The 15760-nt window shown below is 36.8% G+C and overlaps 2 pseudogenes; one reads left to right on the forward strand and one right to left on the reverse strand.

The window, feature by feature from the left end:
* Positions 1-15760, reverse strand: part of LOC130678863 (olfactory receptor 4C11-like) — an 88254-nt pseudogene that overhangs the window by 16285 nt on the left and 56209 nt on the right.
* LOC118924819 (olfactory receptor 4P4-like) lies at positions 600-3583 on the forward strand (annotated as a pseudogene).

The following is a 15760-nucleotide window of genomic DNA, read 5'->3' on the forward strand; positions in this document are numbered from 1 at the left end:
TTCTCAAAGAACCAGCTCTTTATTTCATTGATTTGTTTTTTTATTCTTTATTTTATTTATTTCTGCTCTAATCTTTATTATTTCTAAAGTTTATTATTTAAACTTTGGGCTTTGTTTGTTCTTTTTTTTCTAGTTCCTTTGTTGTGAGGTTAGATTGTTTATTCGGGATTGTTCTTGTTTCTTGAGGTAAGCCTGTATTGCTGTGTATTTCCTTCTAAGAACTGCTTTTGCTGCATCCCACATATTTTGAACCACTGTGTTTCTGTTTTAACTTGTTTCCATGTATTGTTTGATTTTCTCAAACTAAAATGCTTCTGTACAACAAAGGAAACCATCAACAAAACAAAAAGGGAACCTACAGTATGCAAGGATATATACATAAGTGATATATCTGATAATGTGTTAACATCCAAAATATATAAAGAATTCACATGCCTCAACATCAAAAAGCAAATAACCCATCCATAATCTGGGCAGAGGACCTGAACAGACATTTTCCAAAGAAGACATATAGAAAGCCAATAGGGATGTGAAAAGATGCTCCACTTTGCTAATCATCAGGGAAATGTAAATCAAAACCACAATAAGATATCACCTCACACCAATCAGAATGGTCACTATACAAAAGACAAGAACTAGCAAGTGTTGGCAAGGATGTAGAGAAAGGGGAAGACTCCTACTGTTGGTGGAAATGTAGATTGGTAAACCACTATGGAAGTCAGTGTGGTGGTTCTACATAAAAATTGAAAATAGAAATAACATATGACCCAGTAACTCCACTTCTGGGAATTTGCCTTAAAGAAAACAGAAATATCTGATTCAAAAAGGTACATGCATCCTATATTTGTTACATTATTTATAATAACCAAGATATGGAATTGACCAAAGTTTCCATCAATAGACACATGGATAGAGGAGATATGGTACATGTATATAGTGAAACATTATTCTGCCATCTTCAAGAATACACATGGACTTAGAGGGTATTATGTTGGGTGAAATAAGCCAGGCATAGAATGTCAAATACCATATGATTTAACTTATATGTGTAATCTAAAAACAAAAGAAAACAAAATGAACAAAACAGCGGTAGACTCATAGACACTGAGAAGTGACAGGTGGTTACCATGGGGGAGGGGTTGGGGTATGGGAGAGGGTTGGGGTAGGTGGTTTAAATAGATGAAGGGGATAAAAAGGCACAAAATCTCAATCATAATGTAAATTAGTCATGGGGAAGAAAGTACACCATAGAGAATACAGTCAATAGTTCTATAATATCTTTCTAATGTTGACAGTTACTAACCATAGTAGTTGAGGTAAACATTTAATAATGTATATAATTACATTGTATACATGAAACCAATATAGTATCATATATCAACTATACTTCAATAAGAAATATATAAAAAAAAGATTCTCAAAACAAGAAAAAAGAGAGATGGGGAGTGACTTGTTTAACAGGCAGTTAATGGCAGTGATGGTGTAAGACCCCATATATTTTATAAAGGTGAAAAATAGCTGGAAGTCCATGTAGTCAGTGTATATTGTGGCAGAGTTGTTAAAAAAATGGAAAATGACATCTTATCTTGGGGAACTACTTAAGATCTTAATGATTTGGTAGAATTTATTGAACCATCCCATTTGTCTTTTCTCCCTTTATAAAATGAGTATCAGAATAGTAACTCTTGGGCTATGAGTTAAATACATGCAAAAGGTCGATAAAAGTTCCAGGCATAAAATGTGCTCTCATTAATTATCATTTGATATACAATAAAGCCCTTAACATAAAAAGTATTTAAAAGAAGGTCTGTGATAAATCCTCAATGACCTTTTGTCAGTGTATAAATACTATCAGTGTAAAAATACTAAAAAGTGCTACTGAATGCATTATGTTCTGTATTATTGCAGATGATTAAGTTTCTGAAGCGTACACAGGACTGACCTCAGCCTCATGGAAAATCAGAATGTCCCTGAATTTGTTTTCATGGGACTGTGGGGAAATAGCCAAATAGAGCTTCTGTTCTTTTTCTTTTTCCTGCTCTGCTGTCTGGCTGTCTTAACGGGGAACTTCACCATCTTAGTCATGGTCACCTGCAGCCACCTAATCCAACAACCAATGTATGACTTTCTCTGCCACCTTTCCCTCATGGACCCCTGCTACACCTCCACTGTGATCCTCCGGCTGATCAGAGACTTAGGGGCAATAGGAAAAGACATTTCCTGTAACAACTGTATAACCCAGCTCTTTACAGCCCATTCACTGGCTGCTGTGATGTTCTTCTTGGTTTCCATGGCTTTTGACCACTATGTCACCATGGTCAGGCCCCTGCACTACATGGTCATCATGAGCCAGCACAGGTGTGACATGCTGATCACCATGGTCTGGGGCATAGGGGTTTGGCCCTCTGTTGCTCTGCTGCTTGTGGTACTCAGGTTACCTTTCTGTGGTCCTAATCAGATAGGCCACTACCTATGTGATGTGAAGCCTCTTTTGAAGCTAGTGGGCAAAGATATTTGTGCTGTTAATACCTTAATGATTGCAAATTCAGGGATGGTGGTGGTTGTCGTTTTTCTTGTCCTAGTGGCTTCTTACATATCATATTATATAATCTCAGGACCCACTCCTCTGCAGGGCCACACAAAGCTCTCCCAACCTGTAGTTCTCGCGTAGTGGTTGTAGTCTTGTTCTTCGTGCCCTGTATCTGTTTATGTACTACCTGCAGGGAGTGAGAACAAGGACAAGGAAACCTCAGTGTTCTACACTGTGACTGCCCACATGCTGAATCCCCTCATCTGCACCCTCAGAAATGTGGAGATGAAACTTGCCATGATGAAGGTATGGTCACAAATGGCACACTCAGAATTCAAGTAAAGGTGACATTCATTGTGCTTTTGATCCTGTGTCCCCAGGGCATGTATCATTTCAGATGTTATAGAAAGCACAGTAGGTTTCTTTGGGGAGTTGGACTGAATGACCTCTGACAATATATGAGCCAAAATACTAGTCACTGTGATTCAGGTTGCAGTATACACTTTAAAGGGTCAAACTAGGTCCAGTTTTTTCACACAGGGGCCATTGTAGAAGATGGGTAGTGAGTAGATTGTGAGGTGAGATTTCTGGAGGGGTGGGCTGTGGGTAAAACTGCAACATTTCCATAATCTCTTGCCTGGTGTCAGTGCATCTCTATACCAAAAGGTGTTTCCAAGGGGTGGAGAGAAATAGTCCATCTACATACCAATAGGTAATTACAAGGGGGTGTGATGGCGTATCTGAACAGGAGAGATTGGGTGAGGCCACTTTTTTCTGCAATCGGGCCATGAGAGACACAAGCAATCAAAAGTGGATGACTGCTTCTAAGCAATAAATGGCATTCTCCCACTTTATTTCTCCCTTTGACTGATTTCAGTTTCAAAAGTATTTTGCCCTGGGATTTCCCTCCCAGAGTTATATTTTCTAAGGAGTATTTGGACAATTTTTTCAAGTACAGATATGTACTAAGTATATTTCTGTGTGTGTGTGTGTGTGTGTGTGTGTGTGTGTGTGTGATGATTTTGTCTCTGGGTATGGAATGGAGGACCTTGGGAGTTGATTATGGATCTGAGGAAATACTTAGCCCATTAAAAGAATGTTATGAAACAAAACCTTCCAAAAACTTGTAACTTGTATTATCATGTGTTTTCTCAAGTATCCAAAGACTTTTTTGGTAAACCATATAACTATATTATACAGTTAGCCCACCAAAAATATATTGAACTAACATTAGTCGCTTACTTATTAAGTATTCTTTAAAGGATTCATATTCCAGCCTTTAGCATAATGCCTACTATCCTCAAAAATACTTGTCAAGTAAATGCTTAGAACTTGATAAAATGTTCACCATGTAAATTAAAACAGAATATTTAGTAAATATTGGTGGTTTAAATATATAATTTAAGAAATTCTCTCCATTTATATAGGAATGTAATTTATAAATCCATCATTGCTAAATGTTGAAGGAATCCCTTAACCAAGTAATGAGCACTATATCACAAAATCACACTGTAAGTAGAAAGAATTGTGTTCATGCAGTTAAATCATGAGTCAACATTATTAAGATGTGTATTCTCCCTAACATAATCTCTAGATTCAAACTATCCCAAACAAAATATAAACAGGCATGTATTTGGAAGCTTGCAAAGTGATCTAAAACATGTGATGGAAAGCACCTTAGTTCCCACAACTTTAAAAAAGAACAAAGTTGGAGAACTTATATTATTTGATGTCATTTCACAGTACGTTATAAAGCTGCTGTGATCACATGGTGTGTTTTTTTCATTAATACAGACAAGCAGATCAGTGGACCAGACTAGGGAGTTCCAGAAACAGACCTGCATGTGTTGGTCAACTAATCCTCAACAAAGGTCTGTAGGCAACTCCGTGGAGAAAAAGTTTTTGCAACAAATACTAGTGATGCACATTCGTATGTCCCACCACTACCACCACCACCAGCAGCATCTTCATCTATATACCAAACCTTGTACAAATTCTATCAAATGTGTCTGAGAACTATATGTGAAATGTAAAGGTATACAAGTTTAGAATAAAACATAGATCTCTGTGACTCTGGATTAGAAAAAAAATGTTTCAAATACAGTACCAACAGTGTGGTCATTAAAATAATGATAAAATGCAGTTCATCAAAATTAAAAGTTTTGCAGCAGAGCACGTAATGTGACCAGGGGTGAAGTCAAGACCTGAGAATGTCAATGGAACAACAGCATCTGTCTCTAAGAGGTGCCCTCGTGCATGTTTGTGCAGGGAGGAGAGTAGAGATATGACCAGCTATCATCTTCTCTGGGCTGATGCCAGCTAACCTGAGAAAAGTTTGGTCAACACTGGCATAATGCTGAGGTGGACAATCAACAGTGGACTTTTGACATCCTTTATGCTCAAGTGTGAGGATCCTTCATTACTCAGGGCTACTCATCTATCAAAGCCTGGAAGCAGCCAATAAACTTACAATACCCATTTTCTTGTTTTTGTTGCTTATTGGTTATTTGACCTTGTAATTTAACCTCTAGAAAGTTCTGTGATCTTATCTGTATAAGAGGTAATAATACTTGTCAAAATAAGCATTTTATGAGTTGTAAACAATGAACTTAAGCTACCCAATAATAATGTTATTATTTTGCTAAATCGTTTGATCTGAATCAGATTAGATAGTATGAAACTGGATTTCCTGACATCTGGAATGCATGAGAAAGCTTTAAAGGTATGGATTTGTACACAGTAGAGAGATTAAGTGAACTTCAGTGTGTGCAGATGAGGCTGAGCCTAAGCAAATGTGAATATTCAGTGAGGGAGAAAGCACCAAAGAGTAAACAAAATGGAAGCTTTACTAAAGTTTGAGTGCCCTTTCCTCTGAGTTTTCCATCCCTTTTTAACTTAATGATGTATTCCTTTCCTCCCTGCCAAGCTCATGGGGAAAGAGTGTTTATTCCTTTACCTTTCCTTTCCTTTGTATCTTATTCCTCACCATCTCTGCCAGCCTTGTTACTCCCTGACCAGTGACCTCATACCAATTATATCACAGGACATCGGTTTTATTGACCTACTCTACACCTACGGTCCTGATAATGGTCCATACTTGAACTGTAAATGCCCACTTTGGGTTCTCTTTGTCCTGTTTCATCTCAGATCTTCCTGAAAGCTAACCCAGTATTATTGCAGGCTGTATTAGTTTCCCTCCTAGGCTTCAGAAAGAGTGAAGAGCACAAAGCAGTGTTTCCTGGTCTGTTGTGACTACAGCCTTTTTGGGCCTCCCAGGAGATAGCACCTGAGCCAAGTTATTGCAAAGGTGGAAAGTAAACACCCCAGGAAATTGGGACATTATCATGAACAGTGGCCTGGCAGCATTTGGCTAGGGTTTAGAAATGCCATTGGGAATATAATATTTACAGCTCTCAAAAACCTATTAATTTCTGTGTTGTCCCTTGAAAGTTTGTAGTGCTCCAAACCAAATTTCCTTCAGGCATAGGCTTAAAATAGATGATCCCAAGGACCCAAATATTTGTATTAGCTTTATAGGAAGGTATTTTAAATGCCTTTTGTTTATCTTTTAATTTGAACTGTTAAGTTAAATGGCATTCAACAATTCTAGCCTGATTTCCTGAGGGAGAAAGATGCACTTCTTGAGAAATAGCATGGCTGATAGTTCCAGTGAATATTTATAATCCACTTCTCTTGCAAACCGATAGAAGGTATAAGACATGTTGAGATTTCCAAAATATTTTCAGAGTTTATCTGGTTGTGTTTGAATTACAGGTTTGTAATTCTCCATTTTATTACAGTTTCTGATACTGGAAATGATTTGGCAGCGTGAGTCTCTATAGTGGAATTCTTGCTGATGCAGCCTAAAACTAACCTGCCCACCTTTCAGGGCTGATGTTAGAGATTTACCCATGTCACTTTTGTTTGGGATGCTTGGCTAATTATACGCTACTTATATTTATTCCACATAATATTCTAAGGGCTGTAAATTTTCTTACAACATCTGATAATTTGGTTACTATAAAAAGTTTAGCATTCTTCATTGTAATTATCCATTACTTATAAGTAGAATTCTGGCTAATAACAGGAGTTAAAGCAATTTCAAATTTCATCAGAATCAACTAAGGTAAGTTTATAGCATGCAAGATTCTGATATGCTAAAAGAAAATTTGAATATGCAATGGAAACTTCAATTTAAATATATAGATTTCTGTACTTAATGCTGACAACAATCTAAAGGTCATGCAGAATTTTTATTCAATAGTAGGAAAGAAATAAAGTAAATTTTTACTGTAGTTTTGTAGTGGAAAAAATTCAGGCTAATAACTAATGTTAAGAAATGCCCAGTTAACCATTCCATCATCCAGCCAACTTAAATATTTTCACTAACATATTTTTGAAAATGAAGCATACCTGATTACACTTGTCGAAATCATGTTGTGAAATAATTTTTCTTTTTTTCTATCGACTTGGTTGTATAGGTTGGCATGACAATTTCTTTAGTTGCTAAACTACTCAACATGAAAGAGTGCAAAAGGGAAATAAATATGATAAGAACCACATGTGTCACTGGGGTATTTCATGTTACCTCAGGTATTTATTGGTCAGTAAGGTTCTGAATTATGTAGTGACATTTTAATTGAATGGATGAAAAAATTAGTTTTAAGAGATTAAACCATTAGCTCAAGAATCACACTGCTCTGTGTCTTTCATTCCTGAACATTTCTACTTCATTCTGTGCTTCCCCTGTTCTGTTTGCTCACTGGTTGCCTGAGTCTTTATTCATCAATTGTGACCTCCATTTTTACAGAAGACTTTTTTCTTAATATCTCCAGAATCAAAATGCTGTTTTTAATGGCAATGATTCTCCTCTCCTGACTTTCCCCTTTTCGGTCTGCTAACAGCACTGATCGTATCGCGTGTTCCATCAGAGTACAGGGTGGGTGTTAAGAGTTACTGTAGATTAAACACCAATGATGGGCCAGAAAACAAGCCAGAATCTTCATTAAGGAATGACATTTTAGTAAGGCTGGAGGAAAATTCTTTCAAAATGATTTAGAATCAGAGCATTCTAGAATACATGCTTATATTCAATACTCCATTATCTCTTTACACACCTAAATACTCAGAAAGACAGGCTGGGTGTCCAGTAACCCATCATCTTGCATATTCTTTTCTACTCAAATGAGGATTTAAAACAGTCTTTTCATTGCTGTCCTTCAAGACACCCTTCATCATGCCTCTCAGCTCTCACACATGAAATGTAGCCCTGAACCAAGGGAGAATCCCATTTTCTGTCTTTTATATTCACAGTGCATTACTTTCCAATCCTGAGAAATGCTTAAGTTTCTCTTGATCAGAATTTCTCCTATTCAATATCAGATAGTCAGATTAGCCAAGTGAATTTCACCTTTAAGTTGTTCAGTTTACTTATATAATAATTCTCTTAAAATCAGTTTTAGGGGAATAAATATATTTGAACAAGTAACACTATACCACCTCATAAACAAAGATCAGTATCAGCTACAGTAAGTAGAAGATAGGTTAATGATCCTCAACCCCTAAATGTCTTCAAAGGTTAACTGCTGAATACTCCATGACTGATAGTTTTTTTGTTACTGTTAAATAAAGGAGCTACGGGAAACCAAGAAGGAACAAACTGAAACTTCCTCCTTTGTGGTTAGAGTTTTGAATAATAATTTTAAATATAATTAAAATAAAATATAATTGATGTCCTACCTAAAATAGAACTGATGGAGCACTTTTAAAATGCCTGCCTGTTAATTATTTGGCATCTGTAACAGTCTCAAAGACTATAAAAATATAGATATTGATTTTGGGAATCACTAGAGTTGATGGTTTCTAAATAACTTTACTAGAGTAGCATTCTGTTTACTTGATTGCTGTTTGGTGTTTAAAAGTACACATCTGGGTCCCAGATTATGACTGTCACTTCAGATCCAGACTAAAGCAGAAGGTGTGCTAGCTTTTGCAAACCCACTGGGGATAGATATTTCCTCCACAGTTGGTAAAAATGCAACAGAAGTGCATTCTCTCTAAACTAACCTCATTTTGCACTTACTAAATCATGTAAAGATTATATATTAGATATAAAAGAGCCAAATCTGTGAAATTTCATTTATTCATTATTGCAGCATTTACCACTGAGTATAAACTGACCACAAAGTTCATCTTAATGTAATTCTCTGCATCATCTCCTTTTATTGACATCAAGTCCCTGTGTGTAAAACTCAAGACATTTTTAGCAAAAATAATGGCATATTTTTAATTCAAACAATTTGGGCAATTTAAAGATTTTATCTTTCCTTTACTGGCCATAAAAACTTCAATGACAGTATATTTTTTTAATTGTCTTTAACACCTGAAATATAAATAGGAGAAAGAAAATAATTTGTTGATTATTTTCCACGAGTTAATTATTTTTCAGCATTAGTGAATTTGAATTAAAAGCTATTACGCTGGTTTAGCATGACCCAGGGACAATGTTTGACCATGTGGCAAAAAAAGAGTGTACTCTACACAAATTAAGATTCAGCAATTCAGCCTGGGGTGTTGAGAAAATATTTGTCTCTCCTGAGTATTTATTCCCAGATAATCAAGAAATTTGGTCAGATAATGTTAGCAGAAGGAAAATTGATGTTAAACAATAAAGCACACACATATTTTAACAGTATGCAAAACACCACTTTTGTCTTGGGCCAATTAGCCTTCATTGTTATCTAAATTTTATAATTAATACTAATTCTTTTCAAAATAACATTTACATTTTAAAATAATTATAAGGTATATTGTTATTTCCATTTTTAAGTTATCCCACAATAGGATGAGAGTCATAATAAAAAACATAAAGTAGCTTTATTCCATAAATCAAGATAACCAGAATATTTTATTCATGTCAATGTTTTTAATAATCTTTATACTTACAAATTTCTTTCATTTTTGTAATTTATGATTGACTGAACTCGATTTATGATTTTTTCATTCAGATTTATGCTTTCTTTCAGATACATAGCTCTTTTGGTTTATTATGTATAGCAAATTCAGATTTATGGAAACCGTAGAAACGTCTCAGAATTCATCCTTTTAGGACTTTCTTATGACCAGAACATATAAATACTTTGCTTTGTGCTCTTCTTATTCTGCTATATTGTCCTATTGGGAGGAAACTTTCTGATACTTATTTCCATCCGATGCAGTCCTCTTTTTCATCAACCAATGCACCATTTCCTCAGCCACTTGTCCTCCATGAACATCTGCTACACCTTACGTGTGACACCCGAACTCATCAGTGACCTGCTAGTGGGAAGACATTTCTTGTGGTGACTGCACGTTACAGGTCTTTTCCTTGCGTTTCTTTGGGAGCAGCGAGGTCTTCATGCTCACTGTCATGGCCTTTGACCGCCGCGTGGCCATCTGCCAACCTCTCCACTGCATGCTCATCATGAGCAGGACAAGGTGCAATCCCCTTGTCATTAGATTTGTTTAATCTGGGAGAGATTGCCACTAAAAAAATTCCCACCATTACAGATTTGTCAGTTTTACCTTTTAATTCTTTATTATTGCTTCAAATTTTTCCAGACCATGCAATTAGTTACATACATGTTTATGATTTAATGTTTTCCTAGATTTTTCTTTGGAATGCAATAAGATGCCCCACAATGCGCTTTTTAATGCTACTCAAAGAATACTTTTGATAATTAATTTGCTACACAAAGTTTTTTGTGTTTTACTATTTGCCTGGTATGTCTTTTTCTATCCGTTTATTTTCTATATTTTAGTTTTTTCATTTTAACTTTTTTTTAATATGTTTGCTTTTTATTCCACACTTTTTCCAGAGAAAGAAATCACTTTTCCATAAAAAAAAGATTTGTCCATGAATTACTATAGCAGATAATTAGTGACAGCCAAGATCTGGACACAGTCAAAATGTCTAAAATTGGGGGAAATGGGTAAGCAAATTGTGGAATTTTCATAACCCTCTGAAGTAAACAGGAATGTGCTATTGATATTCACAAAGACATGACTGAATCTCAGAATACATAAACTGGGTGAAATAATCCAGATCTTGCCTGCAAAAAGCAGCTCACACTCTATGCTTCCATTCTTACAAAGTCCTTGAAATCGCAAATGAATCTACTGTTCCAGAAATAGAGCTGTATTTTCTTGAGCAAGAAAGAGAAGTGGGAAGACGGATGAAGGGACACAAGGAACCTTTGGGGACTGGTATGTTCATTATATCAATTTCTCAGGTCGTCTTATAAGTATATGTGTAGGTCAGGCCCTTTGAATATTAATTATGTATTTTGTATTCAACTTACATTTTTATATAGATTTAAAAAATATATATTCTTGGAATTGATCCTGTTACTTCTTCTCTGGCCATCCTGGAACTTCTAGGTTTAGAAGGAAATCCAATAACTACTCTCAACTTATTTGTTCAAGAATAAACCTTGTAGATACTGTGCAAATTTGCTGCCTTCCATTATTTGGAAAATTGAAAAAAATGTAATTTCATAAATAAGTTCATATAACTCATAAAACAAACTCTAATAAGGGAATTAGGAAAGGATGAATAGACCAAAATCAACTCTCACCAAAGTAAGGTAAGATGTCCTGAGACAAATTCAGGAATTGGGATTGTAAATAAGGGTCTTGCATAAATCTCTAAGGAGTATCCCGATATGTGTGTGTCCAGTGTGTGTGTGGGGGGGGGATAGGTGGATACATGACCAGCTATCTCCTTCTGTGTAATAACACAAGCTAGCTTAAGTAAAGCATTCAGGCATTATGTTGAAATGCACAATCAGTAAAACACTGGGTTGTGATGTTCTTCGTGCTGAAATGCTAGAATTTCTCATTTCTTCAAGGTTTCTTAACTTTCAAAACCTGGCAGTCAAGGTACAAACATGTAAAAACCCATTCCTTTCACTCACAAAAGGCACAGAGTCCTTTTTCTGCAGTTTAGTAGCTCTCTGAGCTGGTCTTCTAAACCTCTAGAGGTTTGTGTTCTTATTGGCACTAATAGAGCTAATATTGCTGATGTCAAAATATGTACTATTGTGAAATGGAATTATAAGGAACCTAAAGCACAAAATAATCTCTCAGTAAATTGTAATTATTATTACTATATTATACCAGATAACATCCTATAAAAGTTGATATCTGAAAGTTTTACAGGTCTGAAGAAAGTTACTAATATATGGATTTGTACATGATAGAGGGGAATTGGTGAGCTGAACTTCCATGTGTACATCTGGGGCTGAGCCTATATAATCTGCAGATATGAAGTCACATAGGATAAAAGTGAATGGTAAGCAGAATAAAAATTATTTGAGTGCTGACTTCCAATGACATTTTTATTATATTATATTGCCTTGACAGTATATAAGACACATGAAATTTCCAAGAAAAGCCATGAAATATGAACAATTCAAATATCTTTTGGCAACTTCTATCTTCCTTTATTGTTTACTATGACAAATTTAGATTAATTTTAAACAATAATTATGTCTAGTACATTAAATGCAAATAGGAGACATGAATCAATTTTTGATGATTTTTCACAACTTCAATCAGTTAACATTTTCTCTTTACCTGCATGGTGTTCAAGCATTCTTTGCTTTTAATGTGCCTGAAACTATATTAGTTTTAAATGTCTGAATTAGTTTTAAATAGTGTTTGTTCACATGGCAAGGAAGATTATCTTTTAAGCCAATTAAACAATTCCAGCTGATATATTTTCAATAACTTTGCATTCTTGAGGATACACTCCCAAATAAAACAGAGTATTTGTTCTGATCAACCTGGAAGAAGAATGCATCTGACCCAACGGATAAACACATGCATTTAAAAAAATCTCAATCATAATATAAGCTGGTCACAGGGAAGTGCAGCACGGAGAATATAAACAAGTGTTCTAGACCATCTTCCTCTGTTGACAGTAACTGCACTAGTTGGGGTGAGAATTTAAGAATGTGGGGGACTGTTAAACTACTGTGTTTATACTTGAAACCAATATAATCTCATGTTATCAACTATACTTCAATATAAAAAAGTGCAAAATAATTGTTTTTTAAGAAACGTAAATAAAACATTGTTATCTTAATAACATAATTAACAATAAAATATTTTCTCTGGATCAAACTAATATTTTAATATTCTATAATCATTATGATGTTGAAAAATTATTCTTTTCCCCATTATAGAACTATTTACAATAGATTTCTAAAATAAAAGAAATAAAAAGCAGCATAAATCTATCAGGAATAAATAATACTTAAATAGTGGTGTCAATTCATTTTTTGGTAAATTTCACATTATTGTTATATTTTTATACAGATTAATGTTTTATTTCTTTTCAGATATTTAAGCCATCTGGTTAGAATATATGCCAATTTGAAATATATGGAGAGAGAGAGAGAGAGGAATATCTCGGAATTCATCCTTTTGGGGCTTTCTTATGACCAGAACATACAAATATTTTGCTTTGTGCTCTTCTTATTCTGTTATGCTGCCCTGTTGGCAGGAAACCTTTTGATCCTTTTCTCCATTCAATGCAGCCTTTTTAACTCAGTGATGTACTATTTCCTCAGCCACTTATTCTGCATGAACATCTGCTACACCTTTAGCTTTACACCTAAATTAATTGCTGACCTTCTGTGGAAAGAAAAACCATCTCCTACGGTAACTGCATGAAAGGAGCTTGGTTCCTAAATTCCTCAAGAGTAACAGAGAGAACTGGACAAGATCACTGTGATAATCTGAAGGTTACTAACAGGATCCCTGTGGTTTCCAGTATCTCAAAAAGCCCAAACGAATCACATATTTTCCTACAATAATGCTGCAGATTGACTAAAATATTTTTACTTTTTGTTAGTATGGCAACTCAGGGCTCTTTACTGTAACACTTTTAATCCCTTATTGATTAGTGCTAATAGTGCACGGTCCCTGAGGTAATATATTAGTTATCATTAAATCCACACAGGGAAATTTCCAATTAATAGGAATTTCTACATAAGAAATATCTGGTAGCATTCCACAATCATAGAGCATAATTTTTGTGTTAGACAACTCTATTGCATTCTACTCCTATGAAAATAGATATGTGACAGAACCCAAACATACTACTTCATGATCGTGTCATTCAACACTTTTGGCCTTGCCTTGGGAACAAGAAAAAAAGTGTTCATTACCGGTATTTGATCTTTGTAGGAGAAGGCAGGTCTCTACTTGAATGCTGCTTTGAGAGTTGGCTCAAATCACCTTCTCCTTTTCCTCTTCCACCTCTTGCAGGTTCAAAAGTTGGCCTAGCTGCTATCATCTTTTACACTTTGAAGGAAAATAGTATCAAGTTATTCCCAATATGATAAACTTTCATGATATAAAGTATTGACAAATATCCAACTTGTGAAATCACTTCCAAAACTCGTTCTCCAAATTTTACTTTCATCTCAAACAAAAGCTCTCAAGAAAACAAATACTGAGTCTCAGGAATACAGGAATATAGCTTCTTAAGCAGTTCTTAATTAGTACAAACAATTCTGTCCTGAAGATGAGTTTGTTTCTTGTTACCCTTCTGGCTCTGTGGCCCTGGGCAAGTTACCTAATGTAAGTTCCTGTGGAATGGGGATATTCCTAATGGGATTACTATAAGAATTATTAGGCTTGACATATTAAAGACTTGTAAATTCAGTGCAGCCATGACTGAGTTTTATAAATTCTCAACATTACTCCACCAGACTCCCTTTCTGTTGCACCTCATACAACAGAAAATAGGCTACAAAAACAAAAAGAATACTTTGAAAATCCCTGGACAAAGTTACTGTCTTGGAGAAAAACGTGCTAAATTTCAATGACAATTACACAGGCAAAATTCTCCAACAACTTTTTGTTGATCCCATTTTCTCCTACAGCAACCATCGTAATAAAAATCTTGTATTTTGCAGGTTATAATTTACTGAATGTCCAAAAGACAGGAACCTCACCCTAAATGATTCTGACAACCAAAAGTCTTCATGGTACTTCTGGGTTTGAGGAGCCAAAAGTGTACCGCCCAGCAGATAGGGCTCCCCAAACCCGTCAAATGTTGGAAAAGCAAGTGTCTGGGGAAGCTGGGAGAATTGGTTTACTTATCCAGATTTTCACAACTAGAAAGAGGATGTATCCAGAGAGGGAGAAAAAGAGTTTTCTGTCCCGGGGACACCACTGCCCCCCACGTCCCCCCCACCGGCGAATAATCATCACTCCCGCCTCGGGGCAGGGAGCCTTCGGGCTGTCCCCGGGGGTCGCCGACACCTCCCCCAGGCCCGACCCGCTGTGGGGCGAGGCCGGTGAATCCCGCTTAGCCCCGCGCACAGCTGCCTTCCCGCGGCGCGGCGCCCGACAGCCGCCGGGCTCCGCCGCTGCCCGCAGCTTCCGAGCATCCTTCGCCGCCCACCCCGAACCCACCGTCCTTTCCGCCCCACGTGGACAAGACAATCCGCGACCCTCCTGCTGCTCACGTTGGCCGAGGTCCCACGCAGCGACTGCCGCACCTCACGCAGACACCGTGACGACTCAAGACTCCCAGAAATCCCTGCGCCAAAGCCCAAGACCCGGAAGCAAACCCGGGCTCTTCGAACGCACGTCATAGGCGGAGGCAGCCACCAATCCGCGGAAGCCAAGCTGTACGTTGGCATGACGACGGCGGGGGGCGAAGCCTAGGCGTTCGAGTGGGCGGGCTTTTGAAACCAGTGCTTCAGAGTAGACAGACTCTAAGCACGGTTTCATACCTTAAAGGACCAATTGCTTAATGTCTCTTCCTTTCCCGACCCCCTCCTAGACTCTTCCGTGGACGGAAAGCTCCGGGTAGCCAACTCCACATCCCGGCTAGCGACAGAGAGCCACCGGCTCCTGCTTCGTTTCTGCTGAGCTAGACCCAGCGAGTCTAGAGAGTTGGGCTACAGAACTAGTATTTTCATTTAATTGGATTTGAAGAAAGAACAAATACACGGGGGCAGCTACGATCTTTATAAAGGTACCATTCCTACAAAAATATTAGTCTTCAAAGCAAAGGTTATACTTGTATTGTTGGTTTAAAGTTTTATTTTTAAAGAAGCCTAAGTTCTAGTGGGAGGGGAGGTGTCACTATTGGAGATTCTTTTATTAACACGATATGGAGCACCTAGAACGGTACGCCCAACTGCCAGGAGCAGGAAAGATTCCACTGTG

The sequence above is a fragment of the Manis pentadactyla genome, chromosome 14 (assembly GCF_030020395.1).
Source record: "Manis pentadactyla isolate mManPen7 chromosome 14, mManPen7.hap1, whole genome shotgun sequence".
Taxonomy (NCBI): domain Eukaryota; kingdom Metazoa; phylum Chordata; class Mammalia; order Pholidota; family Manidae; genus Manis; species Manis pentadactyla.